Source organism: Falco rusticolus, chromosome 12 (genome assembly GCF_015220075.1).
Source record: "Falco rusticolus isolate bFalRus1 chromosome 12, bFalRus1.pri, whole genome shotgun sequence".
Taxonomy (NCBI): domain Eukaryota; kingdom Metazoa; phylum Chordata; class Aves; order Falconiformes; family Falconidae; genus Falco; species Falco rusticolus.
This window is the reverse complement of record NC_051198.1, coordinates 28,034,968-28,047,568: the sequence shown is the minus strand read 5'-3', so window position 1 is coordinate 28,047,568 and position 12,601 is coordinate 28,034,968. Positions and strand designations below refer to the sequence as shown.

General features: G+C 46.2%; 1 protein-coding gene across 1 annotated transcript in view; it reads right to left on the bottom strand.

The window, feature by feature from the left end:
* COQ8A (coenzyme Q8A) overlaps window positions 1-8,440 on the bottom strand; it is a 46,127-nt gene extending 37,687 nt beyond the window's left edge. Inside the window, exon 1 of the mRNA XM_037405884.1 lies at window positions 8,313-8,440. The gene's annotated coding sequence lies outside the window, so the exon portion shown is untranslated. The remainder of the gene's footprint in view (window positions 1-8,312) is intronic.
* Window positions 8,441-12,601: the final 4,161 nt, after the last annotated feature.

Here is a 12,601-nt window from a genome sequence, read left to right as displayed (position 1 = left end):
CATCCTCAGACACCAGACAAGGTTCATGCAGCAGGCAGAGGCACTTGTACAGGTTAGATGTCACACCAGTAGGTAAACCAGCTCCTGACACTGCACCAGATTTTGAACCCTGTCGTAATGACAAAACTACATCAATGCCTGGGATGCTCCTATGCATAATTAACACCTGCCTCACAAGCCACTGTCCTCTAGTGACTAACTGCAGCACGTTTCCTCCCTTATTCAACATGCCAGACTACTGGACTGAAGATTTAACCAAGTCTAGTGAGATACTCAGTGTATCAGAGACCAATAACAGAAATGCAAAGCCTTACAAAAGGCAACAGATAAATTCTTATACTTGCACTGTTTTCAAAACATTCCATTCATTCCCCTTTTCCACACGCTAACATGTTCTACAGACACAGAGACCAGCTTCTGACTCCAAGTAGTTTTTTCTAGATACTTGTACAGTCAAAAACCTTACTCATACATACGTGTATATACACACACATATATAGGACATATATACATAGGACATACATAGGACAGACCAAGTTTAAACACAAGGAGACTTCTAATCATACAGGAATACACCATAAATTTACCTGAAAGTTTTCTGCACATGACAACACAGCCTCTTCCAATGTAAGGAAATTACTTCTACCATCAACATCCACCCAAGAAAGCAGCTCATTTGCTGTTGAGTAATTGAAAAAACAGACAAAAAACCAACCCAGACCTCACACCACAACCTCCCAACCAAACAAACCCCACCAAAACCCTAACAGTTTTACAGTAGCCCATACTCCCCCTCCGAGGTCTGCAGAAGTTTTAGCTGCCTTTTTTACCCCCACCTTTTCTTTTAAATAAAAGAGTCAAAAATAGAAAAATATTAGGCTGGAGAGGTAGTAAGGCAGATAATTAAATACCATGCTGCCAAAGGAAGCTATCTCTATACCGTCCCCTCCTCTTGCTACTATTCATTATCACAAAGGCTGTTATCTTAGTTGAATCTTAACAAGGACTATAACCCTGGAATCAGTGTTATAGCCACCCACACCATCAGAGCAATTGTGGCAACAGTATGAAATAAAAATAATAAACTCCAATAACAAGATACAGATGACCAGGTGCTTGGCATATTAGTCTACTGCTGGTTTATGGCCACAGAACAAACTTCAAAATAAGTATTATTCATCAAGCTGTAACTGGTCTTTTACAGATTTTTCCATTTCTTTCTGTGCGTGTTGCCATACCAACCATTTCATGTGATCCTTTCACTCATGGCCTTTTTCAGTTCCATCACACACCTCCCCACCAGTTCCTTTGATACCAGATTCCCAGGCCCCTGCCTAGACATATTTTGATTAGCTAGATTCCTCGGGTTGCAGCTGACCCAAGTTTTAACCATGCAGGGCACAGAACACACTGCGTTTCAACAGGACAAAACTGCCATCATCCTTCACATTGAACTGAAGATCTACCTTGCTTATCCTTCATTCTTCCCCCTCCCCAAATCTCTCACACACTGCAGCTCCAAAAGAACTCTTTAAAGATCTGACCTCCAACAGAACGAAGGACTGCTATGTTTGAGTCCTGCCCCGTGGGCGACTCAAGCCTCCTTAAACTGAATTCATCAAGTCTGCGAAAGCTCCTTTAAATCTACCCTTTCACACAGCAGCCTGCCAATGCCATTTAAAACAAACAACTTTGAAGGGCAGGCAGAACTTGTTTACTCTCTAATCATTATAATAGCAGTGCAAGGACTGATAAAAGTGGGCTGCTTGGCAGACAAATACATCTTTACACCAAAATTCAGAAGGCTTAGCAGTCATTTTTGGCAAATGACAGCTAGTTCAAAACCCAGTACGAACATTTTCCCCATAAATGGCTTGACAAACAATATAAGAGTGAAAAAAATGCTTGGACGCTTTAAAAGTTAGCACGGTCTGCTTTATTTTAGGCACAGATACATCAATGCAAAGTGAATGCTCTGGACTGATGGCTCTATTTACTTCTTTCCGGATAACGTCTGGAGACATGCGAAAGCATAGTCACAGCCCACGTGCCTGGAATTAACAGAGTCCCTTTCTATCCTGGCCATAGATCTAGAAATAATTCACTCGCAATTAAGATCCTAGTGGGAGAGCGCACTCCCTCATTACAGGCTACTTCTGCTGATATGCCTTGACACAATACACTATTAAATTGTCCCGGGCGCACGTTGTTTCCCATTACACTGGGGTAGAGCCAACTCAATCGCTGTGATTTTGAGGCTGCTACCAGTCGCTCTTCCCCAAGAATGAGTTCTGAGCCTGTTCCTGCAAATTACATATTTTCAGTCAGGGGACCAATAAAAGTTTCATTTAACTCACTTGCAGTGCAAAAAGATTTGGGCCATTAGGCCAGTATTTCAATGTGGAGTTGTATTCATACCTAACATCCTATCTTTGCATTATCTGTTACCAAGAAGAAAGGGAGAAAATAAGAGGACATGGAAAAAATGAGGGGTATTTTCTATTTATGCATTGAGCAGTGCTTAGAAAAAGCCATGGCACTGCAACCTCTACATGGCTCAAAAGCTGCAGGCACAAGTGTAGCTTTAATCACATGAATAACTGATAAATTCTGTGACTAAAGTTACTTCCCCATGCATGTGAATCTTTCATCCAGCAACAAGGACAACAGTATATTAAAATCAAAACAGAGCATGACCAGAAAGCACATAGATTAATACGAGATTGGGCAGATGCAATATCTGAAGCATATACTTAAGAAACCGAATTACCACAAGGTGAATTTACACCTTTATTTGTGTTTAAGGCAAGTTTACACAACAGCATATTTCACTAGTTCCAAGTCATCCCCGTCAGTGTTAGCATACACCATCACTTTAAAAGACAAATCCTCCACGTCCATGTGGAACAACTCTAACCAGCAGTTATTTATACAAAGGTTACACTAAAGCTCTGCACTGATTAAACCCAAACGTTGAGCTTCAAACAAAAACTAAACATTACAAACATCTCCCCATGGGTTTGCAGGGCAGCTCTAGGCTTTCACAGAGTCACTTCACCAATTACAGCAGAAGAGACCACCAAAGCTCAGCTCCCTGCCTGATGCACAGCTCCACAGCACTGAGCTCCCTGCCAGGAACCAGCAAAGCTGCCCCCTGGTCTCATGCTCTGAACTAGAATACAAATTACAAATGAGGGAGCTTATCAGTTTGTAGTTAATTTTGGGGTTGGTGGCAGGGTGGGTTGTTTTTTTTAGCATACACTGTTATGTTGTAACTGTTTTTATTGGAAGTTTTAACTTTCTGAAAGCACACCGAGTCCAATTTAGGAATTGGAAACCAATAAAAAGCCATGCTTCACAAAGAAGGTCACATTCCTTGAGACTCAAATACACCATTACTTAGGGCAAAATTCTTGAGAAAAACAGCAGCTCTTCCTCTTGCATTTAAACACATAGCTCTTCACTCACAGATCTTAAGAAGGTAAAGAAATGGGACTGATATCAAAGTTCTCTACTCTAGAGGGAAGAGAGCAATTAATCTTCCCAAAAATACACCCCATGTCCATGATGGTGTTGGGAAAAGAATCACAGCTCTCTCCAGAGCACCCTGATCCTTACAGCACACAGCCTATACCTAAGTGTCCTTTAAACATCCACTCCTACAGAGCAGAAAGAAACAAGGATTTATAGCCAGTTTGCTGAACACCTTAACAGTGTGTTTTTAACAGCTAAATCTAAATGATGAAATGCCACACCAGCAATGGGTTCTAGTCAGAACCTTTCTAATTATAAGCCTCTGGAAAACTAGACACACCTGTAACTGTACTGCACATGTGTCCTCCTCAGGTGTAAGAAGACATTTTGCTTATTATCCTTTCTCTACACAAAGACAGAACCATGCACATATGTCTTGAGTCACTGTTACAAAGTTAGTGAGAGGCACCCCATGCACATCTCTCCAGGTGGCATACACTCATCCTCTGCTCAGAGGGCAAGCATAACCCTTCTGTTATCATCGTGCACAGCAGGTCAGATACCAGTCTCCTGCTATTGATTCTGTGGGTATACATGTCTACACAGATCCCATGGCTTTCAACCTTGCCCTGGAAGCTAGGGTTAAGTTCAAATTTAGTAATTTACAGCACATCCTAGTCTATTCATAGCCCCCTTAAATACCAGCATCCTAGCTCTAGAAGCCTTTTTTTTCTGGCTGCGCCACAATGTCCTTGTAAGAAGAGGAAAAATAGGATGCAAGAACAGGACCATAGGCAAAAAAAAAAAAAAGGAAAAAGAAAAAAAGACTACTCCAAGACAAATTGATCTCTGTGCTAAAGGGGAGCATCATCTATCAAAACCTACAGCTCCTGCATTACAGCTCTGCCACAGTCCTCCAAGAAGTTATGTGTCAGTCCCTACTCACTACACATAGGTATTTTTGACACTAGGGTAAATAAGAGTAATGAGCTCTGTATTTCTCATAACTTATTACTAAACCTAATCCGCAAGCTCTCATACCTGATACGGAATCTGTAATCTACTATTATTTATGCTCTCTGTACAGGTTTTATGAAATCATATTCTATGTAGTATAGAACAAACATACTGCTTTTCCAAATTAGAAGAGCTGAAGTCATAAGCAACTTATATAGGTGCCTTTGAAAATCCCAAACCTCCCAGAGCAACTTCTGAATGACCATGCTCCACAAAGCTTTGCTATGCAATATAAAATTCTAGGCTTACCAATTTGAGAGGAGTTCTCTAAAAGAAAGACTCACAGTCAATCCACTTGCAGCTTACTGCCTAGTCATTCTCCCTTCTACCTCTTTCATAGTCCCAATTACTCTCTTGATGAGTGACGGTATCAAACCAAGATGAGAATTCAGTACTCCCAAATGGCACAATTCAGATAGCAGAAGAGCTGTAACATTTCAGAATACTACGTCAAGTCCTTTTATAGTACATTTGTTCAGCACATCCAGAAAAAAACCAAGGTGTGCCACTGGTTAGAAAGGAGATGTGAACAGCAATGAAAGGGGCTACTTCAAGAACTAATCTACACAGAAAACCAGGACAAAGTGCAGAAGCAAAATAAACACAGTAGGAAAACTCTCTGTAAGTGGAAGCTATCACCTGCACAACACAAAACAGCACTAGGACCACCTAGACCACAAGCAGATCATCTTTCCTCATGTCTCTACATAAAGAATCTACTTAACCTTTAAGACGACACAGCCTTATGTAGTTTCCAGGGAAAAAGCCCACCTATGGTTTAACTCCGTACAGGTGTGCAGACTTGTTAAGCAGACATACAGATCTGTAGAGTTTCTAGAAGCCAACGCCATGCGCAGGAAGCACATGGAACACTTAATATACTGAGTAACTGGGAATCTAACATGCTGCATTTAGTCCTACACCTCTACTGACTAACAAAACAAGAAGCCAACAAAGTGTAATAACACAACTGCGCAAGGACAGGGCAAAACTTGCGTATCCTGTTACATCTTGGTCTTTGTCACCAGCTTAGATTAATTTTGCCATCTATTGGGAGGGCAACAGGGGAGCAGGCAGATAGGGAAGGGGAGAAAAACAAGTGGCATCTGAAAAAAATGTAGAGCATCTTTGAATCTAAAGATAGGTACGTCAATAAAATGAGCTTTCACTGCTGGGTGGGAAAGCAGACACCGACTTAACCCCCTCCCTCAAACTACTGTGCTTTATGGTTAGCCTGCATTTGGCTCCATATACAAATAGCTTATTCTTCTTCAAGTACTGAAGGAAAGCACACACTCAGAACAGGCAGCACTTTAAGCACTTTTCTAAAACGAGCTGAGAGAGAAGCTACTCTTCTAAAGATGTTCTGCCCCAGAATACACAGCTCAATAAGCCAAAAAGCTTCATCAGACTCCCTTCTTAAACAGCTTTAGAGGAAGAAAACCAGGAGACCTACATACACACAGGAGATACCTAAATACTGCTCCAGACTCACTACCTCCATCCTAAGCTGGACTGTTCACCCATCAGTACGAACAGATTTAAGGAATAAGAGAAATACTTATTCATGAATCAAGCCAAGTGCACTTAGCAAGCCAGCTGGACCAAGCAAGTTATACCATGCACACTGACATACAAGGTAAGAGAACACAAGACACGTGCCACCCACAGCATCCTTGTTAAACAATAAAAAAACCCACAGACACATGAAAACCAAACCAGTCTTTGGTTACAGAGCTTTTTATTTCTCTCTGTAGGTAATCAGCCAGTTTAACTTGAGTGAAATAAAAAAACCTCAGGAATTCAGCCACTGTCCCTCATCCATCTCAGTTTCTAGAAAAATAACAGCCCGACAAACAGGGTGTGAAACAACAGACCACTACTTGCCTGTAAAAGGACTAGTGGAGGACTAGAAGCCAAAAAAAGTTCTGTTCGTGCTGCAAGGATGCAATATGAGCTATTATTAACCTGTGCTAAATATCACAAATGAAATAACCATAGCTGCATTGCATAGTGCAGAATTCTCCTTGACAGCGATGAAACAAGGTGATCAACACCCAGGCAGTAAACACGTAAGGGAATCCTCCACATTTCTGACCTTTTCTTCTACTTATCACACCTCCATATTTTTAAAAGGGAGACACTGTCAATGCACAGCAGGTCACTTATTTTCCCGTCCCCTCCCTTGAGCAAGGCTGGACAACATACAACTGTTTATTCTAAGGATATCTTATTCAAGGTCACCAAGGTCACTGCTAACAGCAAAGGAAAAGCATTCACAAAATAGAGAAGCCTCCTGCTCTAAGAGCAAACAGACTGGTAAGCACACAAACTACAGCTATGCTTTGCCTTCTGATGATATATCAAAAGACAGACAAGTTCTTCTCACGTGGCACAGAAATGCAAGACCACCAACAGTCTGTTTAAATACCGGCCTGCTTTTTGCCTTTACCTTTGAGCAGTTTCTGAACCCCTTCAGAAGTCTTCTACTGAGCTACTATAAACTTTGGCCAGTATCCTCCTGCTCCCAGTGCTAAGCATTATCTTGCATACCCCTCAACAAATACACCCCAGTTCAGTGAAGCAAACTAAAGACAAGCAACTTGGGACATGGAGTCCAGAAGTTGTAGGTTAATTCTTTTTAGTAAAACAAAACTTCAGGTTATTGAAAGAAGCATCTTCTACTTCCTCACACATTTTTCTTTGCCTAGACTTTAAAAAAATAAAAAGTTTGCTTCATTTTTATCAAGATTTGCTTTCTAACTTCTTTATTTTTCATAACACTAACAGAAAAGTTGGGATTTTCATTGCACGGAAGGAACGCTGAAGAGAAGATCCCCACCCATACTCCTGCTGGGTGGGACATGCAGGCTATCAGAAGTAGTGTTAATGACAAGATACAGGTCTGCAAAAATGAGAATGGTCAGTAACTATGAAAGCAACATGAAACAAGCCAAATTTTTATATCTGCAATTATTTATAAGCAGTTTGTTCAGTGCCTGCTTAGAACTATCTCCCCATTCATTCCTGTTCACTTTGTTACACAGACTTTTGTGAAAAGGAAGATTATTTTCTGAGGTGCCTTAGCAGAGCCTCACCGTTTATCCTCCCCGCCCCATCCCACAAGCAGACCCCAAACATCCACACACTGCCCGCATGCCCACCTTCACCCGGCCGCACACAGCGGCCCCGGCGGCCGGGAGAAGGGAGCTCAGCCCCGGGCAGCCCGCGCACGGCACCGGGCGAGGCCGTGTCCATGGGCGCTGCCCGCGGCGGGCCGCACGCCCCACTGAGCGCGGCAGGAGCCGCGCTTTGCCCTCGGCTGGAGCCGAGCCCCTGCGGCCGAGCAGCCAGAGCCGCCGGCGCCGCTGTCCCGGGCACGGTGCCCCCGCTGCGGCAGAGGCCGCCAGGCACCGGCAGGGCCCCGGGGGCAGAGCGCCTGCCGGCCCCGCCGCTGCGCAAGGCCCAGAGGGGTCACCACGCACGTCGGGGGACGCGTCCCACACCGCTCAGTCACCCGCGGGCCGGCCCCCCGCCGCGGCCTCCCCCAGGCGCTGCCCCGCCAAGGGCGCAGAGGAGGCCGCAGCACTAGCTTCTGGCCCGCTCCGGAGCTCGGGCGGCCGCCGGCACCCCACCGCCATCGCCTGCCGGACCGCGCACCCGTCCCCCGCCCCACCAGAGCGACCCCTGGGCCGGGCCCCCTCTCTGCGCCGGGGACGGGCGTCCTCCCCGCGGCAGCGCCGCCCACCTCCCGCACCTCGCCATCGCGCACCCGGCAGCCCCTGCCCCTTCCCCTCCGCAGCGGCGGCCGCTGCCCGTACCCCGGCCTGCGCGCCCGGCTCCGCACAGCCCCGCGGCCACCGCCTCGCCCGGCCCGGCCCAGCTCCGCGCCCTCCGCTCCGCTGCTCTCCTCAGCGCGCCCGCCGCCTGGGCCCGCGCGCTTGTTTACCGCCCCGGCCGCCCCCAGCCGAGGCCCTGCCTCGCGCCCCGCCCCCGCCGCGCTCCCATTGGCGCCCCCGCCAGGCCCCGCCCCGCACAGCGGCGGAACCGCCGCCGAGGAGCGTGCCGAGCCCGTGCACCCCGCGCCCCCGCCAATGGCAGGAGGGCTCGAGCCAAGCGCCGGCCAATGGGGGTCGGGGAGTGGCCGGGCCGGCGCGCGCGGCGGCTGCAGCAGGAGGACGTGAGGCCCGTGAGGTCCGTGCGGCGGCGGCAGCCGCTGGGCGGGGGGGCGAGGCGAGGCGTGAGGTGCGTGTGCTGCGGGGGGGCTGGGCTGTGCGCGGAGCGGGGGCGCCGCCGCCATCGCGTGGGTAGGGGGCGGGCGGGCGGCAGCCCTCTCCCCGCCGCCTCCTGTCAGCGGCGGCCCGGCTCCCTCCGTGCTGTGAGGGGCTGCTCTGGCGGGTGGGGGCCGTCGGTGCCTGGCCTGGCCGGTGCCTCGGCGGGAAAGGCCGGGGGCCGGCAGCGCCCGCAGCCCCGCGCCTCAGGAGGGCCCAAGGCGGAGCGGGGTGCCCCTGCTCGGGCAGCCCTCAGGGGACGGCCCTGTGCCGCCTCCGTGCCCTGTCCCGAGCAGGCCCCCGGCGACAGCTCAGCCATGGGGAGCAGCTCCACGTTGCGGAGCTCCGTGTCCGAGAAGCCTTTGTACGTGGGTGCCAGTGTGATTTTTCAAAGCATGGGCTTAACATCGCCCATCGGTACCGCTCACGCCTGGGCTGGAAATGGCATGCTCCATTGCATGCTCACACACGCGTTGGAAATAAAAACAACGCGTTGTTTCCTACAGGTTGATTCCAGCTGTAATTCATGGATGCTGTAAGCAGCCAACAGTAACAGCTAGCTCTGTGCTTTTCTGGATGTTCGGGTAGGCGTCTGTCCCTGTCAGCAGCTTTCCTGGCTGAAAAATAACAATGCATTCTTTATGGTGCATTTACCACATGGCTGCATTAGTGCAGAAGTATATTTAGATGAGGTTTGGAGATTAAATTGTTCATTTCTTGTTAAAATAAACAGGACTTGTAATTCCCTTCTAGCTGAAGTGTAACTTAGAGCAGTGACCAACAAACAGCCCCGAGCTTTAACTTCAGCACTCTCAATTGCTTGCTTCGGCCAGCCTTTTCAGCTAACTGGTAGCTTGAATTAAGCTCATAAATCCACACCGAAGGACCTATATCAAAGTCAGTAGGAGCTGCGGGTGCAGTTGATCTGTGAAGAGGGAAACTGGATGAATGGTCTGCTGTAAGTGTGTACAGGGGTTTAACACAACCCTTTGGTGAATATTCCTGCCAACCTGCTAGTGCCAGACTTGCCCCCCTCTGTAGAGAGGGATAATTATATCCCTTATCTCCAGCTGCTCATACCTAAGATTATTTGGCTGGTATTTATGAACACACAAAATACTGTTCAAATATGACATATATTCCTTCATGTCCTTTCTTAAAAAGTAAAAAGATATGCTTCCCACCCAAGCCCCACTTAGCTCCCCAGGTAAGCCGTAAGGAGGTCTCTGCTAGGCACTGAACAGTCAGCTACAAATACATTTAGCAAAACTCCTCAGCCAGACATTATCCAATTGGAAACAAGCCTAAGTCAGTACTAGAAAGGCTAGATTTAAACCTGAAAGGTTAAAAAACCAATTCCTTGGGGAAGACACGTTATTGGCTTAATTCCTTTATGCACAGGCTGTGCATAGACACCAGGTATCTGAAATGGAAAGGCCAAACATGACACTTCCATGTCTGAGAATGGGATGGAGACTGGATGTGTTAGATGATGCAAAAACCTGGCTGCAGTAAGATAACAGCCTCGGCAAGTTTTGTCCAAAAAATGCCTGTTTTTCTTTATTTCAATACTGACACCTCCAGAAATGCATACGAATTAACTGTGCTATTTGTGGTTAATTCCACGCTATTTTATCTAAAGGAAAGATCACCTTTACCCTCATCTGGGCAGAGATACGTTTTGGATGTCTTTTCTAAGGACACCCTTTTATCTACTTCCATAATGAATTTGGATTTCAGTTCTAAGTTTCTGTGTAACATCACTCCGCTGGCGTCAGCTCGGTGTTAATTGTGAAATACTGTCTTACTCACTGTGCTGAGCACGGAGAACTGCATGGGTTTCTGCATGAGCACACCGTCATAGTTTGAGATGTAGGCAGAACAAGCACAGGATAAAGCTCTCCCCATCTAGCAGAGACAGGCCTGGCTGGTTCCCTTTATTCCCATGTGGTAAACCATTGGATATTTCTGCCGCTGCTGTTCAATTTGCATCACACCTCCTGTTGTCAGGCTTTCTGCAGCCTTAAAAGACCCCATGAACTTGAGTGCAAGGCTAGTTCTTTCTACTAAAAAAAGAGAGAAGCGTCTTTTTTCCCACCCAGGTTGGGGTGTAAAGAGGTAGGACTGAAAGCTGGACTGAAGCTGCTGCGAGCAGATACTTTATGTCCTTTATTGTTACTGCTTAGTTCTTGAGGGGAATAGGGGCAGGACACCCAGAACTCACAGTCCAGAATCCAGAGGCTAGCTTTTGTGGGGATGGTTGCCTAACTGTGTCCACAATCCTAAATAAAAAGTCAAACATTGTGTATCTAAAGCACTGGCAGAATTGTTCGATGGCAAAAGCCATGCAAGACCTCTCTGTAAAACCAGAGAAAAATGGTAAGAGAAAAAATACTATCAGTATTTGGGCTTGGTTTAGTGCTACCAATTATGAGATTTACAGCCCTGAACCCTGGGAGAAAAAGAAGGGGTAAAGTGCTGTACTTCAAAAATATACCAGGGAGTCATCTTTTCCTTTGGAAAGGGTATTGATGGTTTATGTGACAGCCTCACAGTTAGCAGTTCCCATGGGCTTTGGGAGGTCCAAATTCAGGTTCCCTCTCTGCTAGTGAAGACTTAGGGCACTCGCAGCACTCCGCCTTCACATTGGGACCCTAATCATTATGCATGCTCTTGCTTTCTCCTCTCTCCAGCGTTATTTGTGTTCTTCTTATTACTATTTATTATTATGCTCTACACAATGGGAAAGCTCAGCAAGAGGAAATGAGAATGGAGCACTCATCCCTCCCTTCCAAATCCCAGACTTCCAAATTTAGAGTCTGGCCCTGTGCAAACCATGCCTAGTTCAGAGGCAGGAGACATGGACGCGAATCCTGTGGGGATCAGCCCAGGCTGCCCCTTTCTGGTTTTGTGCCCTCCACCAAAGGATTGTAGGTAAAACAGCAGTGACACCTGCTTCATCCATGCCATGAATCAACCATCAGAGTTTGTGTAGGAGCAATCTGCTAAATGTGCTGTGCAAACTCTTGCCAGATAAAGCCCTTCCAAGCAGGGTAGAGAAGAAACCTCTATGTAAAAACCTAAACATTGGCATCCATTGATGCCTTAGCGCCTCCAGTATGATGTGACAGCAGAATGAGGTTGTTGCAGGTTAAAGGTTTTTTACCTGTGTCTAGATGTCATATAATTATTGTGCTACATGCCTGCATGCTTTTGCAGATCTGTGCAATGCAGATCTGAATTTACAGAGCAAGCCAGAGCAGTCCTGCAAGAAAGCAAGTTGCCAGATTTTGAGGAGTCTCTTGATTACCTGTAAGAACAAGAAGTGAACATTATTAAGGAACCAGTCACAACACATCTTTGGCACAACTGTGATTTATTTCTTGCATCTTGTTCAGGAGTGTTTTATTCAGTCAAATTTCAACATACTTGCTGCCTTATCCAGAAAAATGAACATTTCTAGCAAGAATTTTACACCTATGAGGATCATATAAATCAGTCTTCTATTAAATCAAATAAAGTTGATAATTTTTATTATAATAATGTGAATTTCAATATAAATACCATAATGATATATCTATCCTCATAATATATGTAATATATAAATGTAATGGAAATTATAATAAATTTAAATTATGACTAATAATGACTCACGCTTCCCCAGAGCCCCTCTGTCTACTGCTATTAAAATGATTTGTTGAAAAGTATTTAATTCTCCAAATATCCTGATACTACAAGTCAGAGAGAGGCTAGTACCTTAGCCAAGGTCAGTGGGAGAGCTTGATGTAGCAGCTGGAAGTCCTGACTCCACAGCAGATGCTTTAGCCATGCCATCATCT